Source organism: Hylobates moloch, unplaced genomic scaffold, assembly GCF_009828535.3.
Source record: "Hylobates moloch isolate HMO894 unplaced genomic scaffold, HMol_V3 SCAFFOLD_2, whole genome shotgun sequence".
In the NCBI taxonomy this organism is placed as follows: Eukaryota; Metazoa; Chordata; class Mammalia; order Primates; family Hylobatidae; genus Hylobates; species Hylobates moloch.
The window spans coordinates 40,425,143-40,436,925 of NW_026652277.1; positions in this window are offsets into that span (position 1 = coordinate 40,425,143).

Below are 11,783 nucleotides of genomic sequence, written 5' to 3' on the forward strand. Positions count from 1 at the left end.
AAAGGTTAAGAACATAAATTAAAAGACAGAGATTTCAGCAAAAAGATGAAATTTATTTAAATGAATCAAACAAAAATCCCTGAAATTTAAAACAACAACAAACCATGATACCTAAATTGAAGAATTACTTTGAGGGGCTTGTCATGCCTGAGGAAGAAATTTGTGAAATTTAAAGTGGGTTGATATAATCTATCCAAAATAAAACCCAAATATAATTTTTTTTAAAAAGCTCACGAGAGTATATAGGAGCTTTGAGACAATATCAAATAGTCAGACATGTGTGTGTACTTTGATTCATAGAACAAAGAAGAGAATAAGAGAGAAGAAATACCAGAAACTTTATAATGGAGGATAAGTTTCCAAATTTATAAACAAGAAACCAGAGATCCACAAAGCTCAAATCATTTCAAGCAGGATTTTTGAAAAATACGAAAATAAACCAAAAGACTTCGGGAGATTATGTGGGAAGGCATGATTGGTTTTGAAATGTGAGGACATGATATTTGGGAGGGACCGGGGCAGAACAATATGGTTTGGCTTGTCCCCATCCAACTCTCATTAGGATGGTAGCTGCCATAATCCTCACATGTCATGGAAGGAGCCTGGTGGGAGGTAATTGAATCATGGGTCGGGTTTTTCCTGTGCTATTCTCGTGATAGAGATTAAGTCTCACAAGATCTGAGGATGCCTTTGCTTCTCTTTTGCCTTCTGCCTTGATTGTGAGGCCTCCCCAGCCATGTGAAACTGTGAGAACATTAAACCTCTCTTTCCTTTATAAGTTACCCAGTCTTGGATATGTCTTTATCAGCAGCATGTTAATGGAATAATACACCAGAAATCCACAAAGCTCAGATAATTTGAAGCAGGAACTTTTAAGAATACAAAAAAAAAAAACAAACAAAAAGCACCTAAACACATCATAAACTTTGAAAAAAACAAAAATGAAGAGCCAATTTTGAGAGCAACCAGAGAAAAAATGAAATGCTGCATTACAGGCATAAAGATAAGAATTAGAGAATATTCCTATTCAAAAACTATGCAAGGCAGAAAACAGTGGAGTGACATCTATAAGGTGCTAAAAGGAAAAATAAATTCATCAATTATAACATTAAACCCAGCAAAAAAGTCTTTCATAGAAGAAGGTAATATGAAGGCTTTTCAGAAATTCAAAAGCTAACAGAATGTATGTCTAAAAAACTGCCACTACAAAAAATATGAAAGGTAGATCTATTCATCAAAGATGTATAATACCAAATGAAAATTTGGATTTACAGAAAGAAACAAAAAGCACCAGAAATAGTAAAATAGAAGGTGAATATAAATTACACATATTTTCTCTTTTGTGCTCATTTTAGAATACAATTGATTGCTTAAAGTAAAAAAGAAATGCAAGGCATTGAAGATCTATAACCATTGTCGAAGTGAAATGTATGACAAAAACAGCACAAAAGATATGAGAGAGAAAATGAAAGCATAATATGTAAGGTAATTACATTATAAACTAAGTAGTACAATATTATTCCAGGGTATATTGTGATAAATTAAGGTGTATATTATAAACCAAGAGCAAACAAAAATATATACCATGAATAATCTAATATGGAGATAAAATAGAATAATAAAAACATTTTAAAAAATGTAAGAAAACAGAGAAAAATAACAAATGAGCTGATGTGGCAGGGTGGAAAAAAACAACATTTTAATCTAATCACATCAGTAATTACATTAAACATAAATGATCTGAACATTTTAATAAAAAGTCTGAAATTGTCAGATTGGATAAAAATGCAAGACTCAACTGTATGCTGTATATGTGAAATCCACTTTAGATGTGTAAATATGAATATGTTAAAAGGATCAAAAAATATATATCATGCAAAGATGAATCAAAAGAATGCCAGCGTGACTATACTAATACAAGAAAGAGTAGACTTCAGAACAAACTTGTTTACTAGTGATAAATAACACTACAGGAAAATAAAGGATTGATTCTTTAAAAAGACACAGCAAATATAAATTTGTATGACTGTCACAAGACATTATAATACATAAACAGAAAGTGATATTACTATAAAGTTCCATATGTTTTGATATGTTGTTTTTGTTTCCTTTCATTTTGAGATTTCTTAAAATTTCAATATTTATTTATTTATTTATTTGGGATGCAGAGTCTTGCTCTGTCACCCAGGGTGGAGTACAGTGGTGAGATCTCAGCTCACTGCAACCTCTGCCTCCTGGGTTCAAGCGATTCTCCAGCCTCATCCTCCTGAGTAGCTGGGGTTACGAGCATGTGCCACCATGCTAATTTTATTTTTATTTTTATTTTTTGTATTTTTAGTAGAGATGGGTTTTGCCATGTTGGCCAGGCTGGTCTCGAGCTCCTGACCCCAGGTGATCCACCCGCCCCGGCCTCCCAAGGTGCTGGGATTACAGGCATGAGCCATGGCACCCGGACTAAATTCCTTTTTGACTTCCTCTTTGACCTAGTGGTTGTTCAAGAGTGTATTATGTAATTTTTATGCATGCATTAATTGTCCCATTGTCTTACTGTTATTGATTTCTAGATTCATTCCATTGGGGTTAGAAAAGCTATTTGTACAATTGTGATCTTAAATTTGGTAAGACTTGTTTGTGGCCTAACATGTAATCTATCCTGGAAATGTTCCATGTGCACATGAGAAAAATGTGTATTCTTCAGCTATTGGTGGAGAAGTTATGTATTGGTCTGCTGAGTCCATTAGGTCTAAAGTTTTGTGCAAGTCTGCTGTTTTTATTTTACTGGTTTTTGTCTGTATGTTCTATCTATTATTGAAGGTGGGATATTGAAATCTACATCTACATAGCAATTATATTGCTATCAATTTCTCCTTTCAAATCTGTCAATATTTGTTTTATATGGTTAGGTGATCTAATGTCAATTGCACACTTATGGGATATTGGAAAAGCAGTAATGGGAGTTTAACCCAAACAATCTAAATTTACATCTCAAGGAACTCAAAAGGATAAACAGACCAAACCCTGCTTTAGCAAAAGTAATAAAATAATAAAAATGAAAGTAGACATAAGTCAAATACAGAATAGAAAAGGTATAGAATAAATCAACAAAATCAAGAGTTGCTTTTTTGAAAATAAAAACAAAATAGACAGATATTTGGATAGATTAACTACCAAAAAAATAAAGAAACTAAAATAAACATACATTGTACAATAGATGCCTCAGAAATAAAAAGTACTACAGGGGACTATTACAAACAATTATATATTAACAAATTGGGTAACCTAAAGGAAATGGATAAATTCCAAGAAATATACAAGCTACTATGACTGAATCAAGAAGAATTAAAAGCCTGAAAAGACCAATTACTTTTTAAAAATTAAGTAGTAATCAAATCACCCCCCCTCTCACCAACAAAGACTGGGATCAGATGACTTTATAACTAAATTCTGCCAAAGTTTCTAAGAAAAAATGATTCCAATATTTCTTGAACTCTTATAAAAAACAGAAGTAGCGGGAATACTTCTAAATTCATTTAATGAAGCCAGCATCACCCAGATCCCAAAGCTGAACAAAAATGCTACCAAATAAATGTACAGGCTAAAATTTGTGATAAACATTGATGCAAAAGGCCTCAGTAAAATACTAGCAAACTGAATTCAACAATACATGAAAAAGATTATACACCATGTATGACCAAGTGGGATTTCTTCCAAGGATGCTAGGTTGGTTTAACACAGGCAATACAATCAATATGATACACCATATTAAAAGAATTAAAGATAGAAACCACATAATCATCTTAAGAGAAGCAGGAAAAGCAATTGACAACATTCAACATTATTTCATGGTAAAAATTTTTAAAAATAGGTATTAAAGGAAATTTTCTTAACATAATAAAGGCCATTTATGAAAAGTTTACAGATAAAATCAAAGGAGAAACACTGAAAGATTTTCCTCTAAGCTTCAGTATAAGGCAAAAATCCCATATTCATCACCTGTATTCAACATAGTACCAGAAGTATTAGCAAAAGCAATCAGACAAGAAAAAGAAAAAAAAATGGCCTCCAAATTGGAAAGGAATAAGTAAAAATAGCTGTTTGCAGAAGACCTGACTCCAAATGAAGAAAACACTAAAGATCCCACCAAAAAAAACTGTTAGAAATAATAAATGAATTCGGTGAGGTAGCAGGATAAAAATCAATATACAAAATCAGTAGCATATTTTACAGCAATAACAATCTATCTGAAAAAGAAATCAAGAAAACAATTCCATTTATGATAACATCAAACATAATAAAATATTTAGGAAAAAAAAATAACCAAGGAAGTAAAAGGTCTCTACAGTGAAAATTATAAAACATGATTTAAAATGTTGGAGAAAGCACAAATAAAGGGAAATATATCCCATGTTAATAAATTGGAAGTGTTAATATTGTTAAAGTATCTATGCTATCAAATGTGATAAATAGACTTAGTGAAAACCCTATCAAAATTCCAATGGAATTTTCACAGAAATAGAAAAAAATATATATATTTTTTGAGACAGAGTTTCATTCTTGCTGCCCAGCCTGGAGTGCAGTGGTGTGATCCTGGCTCACTGCAACCTCTGCCTCCTGGGTTCAAGTAATTCTCCTGCCTCAGTCTCCAGAGTAGCTAGGATTACAGGTGCCCGCCACCACGCCTAGAAAATTTTTTGTATTTTTAGTAGAGATGGGTTTTCATCATGTCGGCCAGGCTGGTCTCGAACTCCTGACCTCAGGTGATCCACCCGCCTTGGCCTCCCAAAGTGCGGGGATTACAGGTGTGAGCCACTGCACCCGCCAGAAAAAAATAATGTTAACATTCTTATGGAACTACAAAAGACCCCAAATAGCTAAATAATCTGGAAGAAAAAAATGTTGGAGACATCACATTTCCTTGTTTCAAAATATATTTTACAGGTATAGTAATCAAAACAGTGTGGTAATGGCATAAGAAAACCACAAATTAATGGGAAAATATAAAGAGCCCAGGAAATAAACCCAACATATGCAGTCAATTAATTTTTAACAAGACCATCAAGAAGACATAATGCAGAAAGTCTCTTCAATAAATGGGAAAATTTTATATCTACATGCCAATTAATTTAGTCAAAATATAGCTGCAATGCACAAATTTCTTTAAAGAAACAAACTGCCAAAGCTGTCTAAATATTAGGTAACCTGCATAGCTCATGTTTATTATAGAAGTGGAATTCATATTTTATTCTTCCCACAAAGAAAACTCCAGCAGAAGATGGTCAATTATATTAAAGATTTAACAATACCAATGTTTCATAAATCTACCATGACACAAAGCAGTACATAACACTGTACCACTCAATTTATGAGGCCAGCATTATCCCAATACCAAAACAAAGGAAAATAATACAATAAGAAAAAAACTACATAGCAATACTACCTATTAAAATATATACAAAAATCTTTAACAAAATAGTAGCAAATCAACCCAGTAATACATAGAAAAGGATTGTACGTTCCATCCAAGTGGGATTTATCCACGAAATGAAAAGTCAGCTCAACAGTCAAAATCAACCACTATAATGTACCTATAAGCAGATTTTTTAAAAGGGAAAACACATATGATTATTTCAATTAATTATTTCATTTGACAGAAATCAGCATTCAGTCTTCGCACACAAAAACAACCGCTCAGCAAAGAAGACTAGACTAGTAAATCTTTATTCTTATCAAAGTCACCATTAAAAGCCCTACACCTAAAATTATTCTTGGTGGTGAAAGACTGAATGCTTTTTTCCAAATATTGCCAAGAGACAAGGATATTCGCTCTTCCCACTTGTATTCTACAGTGGTCTGGAGGATGTAGTTTGTGCAACAGAGCAAGCGAAAGATGTAAGATGTATACAGATTCGAAAGAAAGAAAGAAAATTGGCTTAATTCATAAACATAATGATTATTTCTGTAGGAAATCACTGATGTATCTACAAGAATAGATACTAGAGCTAAAAGGAGGAGTAAGTAAGGTCACTGGACATAAGGTCAAGACACAAAAATCAATTGTATTTCCATAAACTGCCATTTGAAAAGTGAAATTAAATATACAATTTACAATAGAATTGAAAATCATGAAGTTTTTAGATATAAGTCTAACAAATCTGTGCAAATCTTTTACTATGAAAATTACAAAAGTTTAATGAGAACAATTAAATAACTAATTAAATAGAGTCATCTTGAATTCACAGATCAAAGGACTCAATATTCTTAAGATCTCACTTCTCCCAAAATTCATTAATAAAATCACGATTATCCCAAATAAAATCAAGGTAGACATTCTTATACATTGATAAGCTGATGAAAATATGTATGCTTAGTTCTCACTTATGAACTGGAGCTAAACGCTGAGCACATATGGACACAAAGAAGGGAATAACAGACACTGGGGCCTACATGAGTGTGGAGGTAGGAGGAGGGAGAGGATAAAAAAACTACCTATGAGGTACTATGGCTATTACTTGAGTGACAAAATAATGCATACACCAAACCCATGCAACATGCAATTTATCTGTTTAACAACCTGTAGATGTACCCCGAACGTAAATTAAAAGTTTTAAAAAATTGTTAAAAAAAAGAAAAGGAAAGAAAATAGGAAAAAGAAGGAAAGAAAATAAATTTTAAAACTCTCACTTTACTTGATTGCCAGATTTACTATGGCACTCCAGTGAGCAAGATGCTATGTTGCTGGAGTAAGAATAGATGCATTCATCAATGGAACAGATTGGAGTCTAGAATTCAACTCCTACATAATGTTACAATTTATTTGAAAAGATGCTAAGATAATTCAATGGAGGAAAAAAATAGTCTTCTCAAAAAATAATTCTGGAAAATTTGGACATCCATACTCCAAAAATAAAGACAACTCTTATCTTTAAACTCTTGTCTTTAAAACAAAAGCTGTCCCAAATAAGTTATATGCCTAAATATAAAACCTAAATCATAATACTTTCAGAAGAAAACAGAAAATATATCTGTGATCATGAGTCTGGCAAATATTCTTAGATAGGACACAAAACTCACAAACTTTAAAATGAAACCTTGATAAATCTGACTGCATTGAAATTAAAATTTTCTCTTTAAAAAACATTTTAAAATTAAAAGACAAATGGAAAGGCAAGCTACATCTGGAGAAAATATTTATAAAACAACAACTAGTAAAGAACCTGTATTCTACATGAAGAATGAGCTTGTCTAATTAAAGACAAAAAAATCCTCAATTTTAAAAATTACAAAATATGGCAAAATCCAGCTCCCATTTATGATAAGAACTATCAGCAAACTAGGAATAGAAGAGAACTTCTTTAACTTGATAATGAACGCCTACCAAAAATTGAACAATGAGAACTCATGGACACAGGAAGGGGAACATCACACTCCGGGGACTGTTGTGGGGTGGGGGGAAGGGGGAGGGACAGCATTAGGAGATATACCTAATGCTAAATGATGAGTTAATGGGTGCAGCAAACCAACATGGCACATGGATACATATGTAACAAACCTGCACGTTGTGCACATGTACCCTAAAACCTGAAGTATAATTAAAAAAAAAAAATTTTCTTAAAAAAAAAACCCTATAGTTAACATCATGTTTAATAGCTTGCTTTACCACTTCTTTTCAGCTTCATACTAGAAGTCCTAAGTACACTATGACAAGAAAAGAAATGTTATACAAATTGAGAAAGAAGAAATAAAATTTTCTTTACAGATGACATAATTTTTTATGTAGAAAATATGAAAGAATCAATAAAAAACCTCCTAGAACTGCTAAGCAATTACAACAACATTGCAGGATACCTGATTCATATATCACGGTCAATTCTTTCCTATATACCAGTAATGGACACATGGAAATTGAAATTAAAAACACAATACCAGTTATATTAGCATGACCCCAAGATGAAATACATAGGTATTAATCTAAGAAAATATGTGCAAGATCTGTCTGAGAGAAAATAAAAACTCTAATGAAAGAAATCAAAGAATAAATACATTGAGAGATATTTCATGTTCATGGATAGAAAGATTCAATATTATCAAGCTGTCATTTCTTCCCAATTCGATCTATAGATTAAATGCAATTCCAGTCAGTAACCAAGCAAGTTATTTCATGGATATTGACAAAATTATTTTTTTCTGAATTTATTTATTTTTTGTAATATTGTGTCACTTGTATTTTTGTAAATTTTAAAATATGTTTATTTTTAATTTTTATTTTTCTTTAAGTTCCAGGATACATGTGCAGAACTTGCAAGTTTGTTACATAGGTTTATGCATGCCTTAGTGGTTTGCTGCACCTATCAACCTGTTATCTAGGTTTTAAGCCCCACATGCAATAGCTATTGGTCATGATGCTCTCCCTCTCCTCCCCCAACCAACAGGCCTCGGCGTATGTTGTTCCTCTCTCTATGTTCATGTGTTCTCATTTTTCAACTCCCACTCATGAGGGAGAACATGCGGTGCTTGGTTTTCTGTTCCTGTGTTAGTTTGCTGAGGATGATGGTTTCCACCTTCATCCATGTCCTCGGAAAGGACATGATCGCATTTTTCTATGAATGCATGTATGACATTTTCTTTATCCATTCCATCATTGATGGGCATTTATGTTGGTTCCAAGTCTTTGCTATGGTAAATAGTGCTGCAGTAAACATGCATGTGCATATATCTTTATAGTAGAACAATTCATATTCCTCTAGGTATATACCCAGTAATGAGATTGCTGGGTCAAATGGTATTTCTGGTTCGAGATCTTTGAGGAATCGCCACACTGTTTTCCACAATGGTTGAACTAATTTTACATTCCCACCAACAATGTAAAAGTGTCCTTATTTCTCTGCAGCCTCACCAGCATTGTTGTTTCTTGGCTTTTTAATAATTGCCATTAATTGCCAATAATAATTAGCAATAATTTAATAATTGCCAATAATTGACTGGCATGAGATGGTATCTCGTTGTTTTGATTTGCATTTCTCTAGTGATCAGTGATGTTGAGCTTTTTTTCTTATATTTGTTGGCTGCATAAATGTCTTCTTTTGAGAAGTGTCTGTTCATATCCTTTGCCTACTTTTTGGTGGGGTTGTTTTTTTCTTGTACATTTGTTTAAGTTCCTTGTAGATTCTGGATATTAGACCTTTGTCATATGGGTAGATTGCACTAAAGGCAGGATCCATAAAAAAATTTGAAAAACAAGACAAACTTATAATTAAAATTAAATATACCGTCAAGAGAATAAGAAGACAAGCAATGAGTGAAGAAAAAGTATTTGCAAAAGATACAACTGCTAAAGAACTGTTATCCAAAATATACACAAAAATTCCTAAATTCATCCATAAGAAGATGTACTGTCCTATTGTAAAATTGGCAAAAGATCTGAACAGACGCTTTACCAAAAAGATGAAGAAATGCCAAGTAAGCACTTAAAAACATTTTAAACATCATGTGTAAATTACAACAACAGTGAAATATTATCACATACTTATTAGAATGGCAAAAATACTAAACACTGGCTAACACCAAGTGGTGGTGAGGATATAAAGCAACAGGAACTCTCATTTGTTGCTGGTGGGGATTTAAGATGGTCTAGCCATGCTGAAAGACAATTCTGTAATTTTCTACAAAACTAAACATCCTTTTTATCAAACAAACCAGCATCCTCTTATCATATGAACCTTGCATCATATAAACATCACTGTGCAGGTTTGGGTAGACAAAAATTTTGAAACACCATCTTATCATATGAAACATCATTTTGTCATATGAACTTTGTATTATATAAACATCACTGGACAGTTAAAAAAAATTTGGGGGCATTTTGGGCAGTTAAAAATTTTTGTCAGCCCAAACCTGCACAGTGATGTTTATAGCAGCTTTATTCATAATTGACAAAACTTGGAAGCAACTAAGATTTCCATTAGTAGATAAATGAATACATACCAGTTGTATGCCTGGACAATGGAATGTTATGAATGTGCTAAACAGAAACAAGATATCAAGATATGAAAATTCTTGGAAGAACCTAAATGCATATTATTAAATGAAAGAAGCCAATCTGAAAAGGCCATATAGAATGTTCAACTATGTAACTTTCTGGAAAATGCAAAACTGTGAAGATAGTAAAAAGATCAGTGGTTACCAACGATTAGGGGATGGGAGTGATGACTAGGAAGAGTACAGAGGACTTTTAGGACAGTGAAACTGTTCTATATGACACTATAAATAGCAGGTACATGTCATTATACATTTGTCCAAAACTATGGAATGTAAAAAACCAAGAGTGGTCTCTGTTGTAAACTATGAACTTTGGTGATAATGATATGTAAACGGAGGATCATCAATTGACAAACTTACTACCGTGGTATGGGATTTTGGCAGTAGGGGAGGCTGGGCTTTTGTGGAATAGGGGGCTGATAGGAACTTTCTGCACCTTCTTCTCAATTTTGATAGGAACCTAAAACTGCTCTAAAATATATTAATTTTTTAAAAGGGCAAAATACTTAAAGATGCTTTACCATAGAGATGAATCGCAAATAAACACCTGAAAAGATGTTCATTATGATTTCTCTACGGAAATGCAAAACAAGAATTGTATATTTCTCCACACCTATGAGAATGGTTCAAATTAAAAGGAAAAAAAAGATCGTAAAAAGCACTGGCGAGGATGTGGAAGAAGCGGTAATGCCATATACTGTTGGTGGGAAGGCAAAGTGGGTGCCACCACTTTGCAAGAATTTAGCAATTCCTTATAAATTTAAACATGCAATTACCATTAGATGTAGCATTCCTATTTCTTTATGTGCCCTAGACAAATGAAAGTACTTGTCCAAAATTAGACCTGTATATGAATATTTACAACTCCTTTATTTGCAGTTGCTTAAAATTGAAAATGACCCAAATATCCAGCACCAATGAAGAGCTATACAAATTATTTTACATTCATATAAGTCAATACTACTCAGCAATAAAAAGTAACGAACTCTCAATACATGCAACAATATGGCTGAATCTCAAAAGCAAAGCATATTCAAAAAGAGGCTAGACACATAGAGTGCTTACTATATACTATATGCTCTATTAACATTCAGAAGAAGGTAAAATTATAGATATGAACAGAAATTAGATCAGTGGTTTCCAGACACTAAGAGTGATAGAAGAGATTATCTACAAGGGGCATGAGAAATCTTTGGAGGGCAATGAAACTGTTCTTCCTTAATAGAGCAGTTATAAAACTGAATACACTTAAAAGAACTCTCAATTGTGCAGAGTGAGTTTTTCTACATGTAACTTATATATAATCAACCTAACTTTAAAAGTGAAGTACAGTGCCTGAAAACTCATGCTTTATTTTTACTGTAATATTCCAAAAACTTGAGAGTAAATAAAATGCCAAGTTAATTCAGTAAGCAACTTGCATATTCTAACCAGATCAACACTGCTTCTGATATGTTTGACTGATTTTTCCCTTTCATTAATTTTGATTAATATACCTTCCATATTTAAATAGCTAATTTGATCTAATTTTCTATTTTTCATTTACTCGAAAGGGCACTTTTACAAAACCTATTGAAGTCTGAATTTCAATTCACTATTCGCCCCATTTTCCCCAACGCAAAGCCACAGAAAAAGCAATGAAACATTTAACAAAACAACTCAATAAAGCCCTTCACTAATTAAAAAGGCTTAAAAACTGTCACAACTTTGCTGAATATTTTAATACGTTCTCAACGTATCAATCTTTT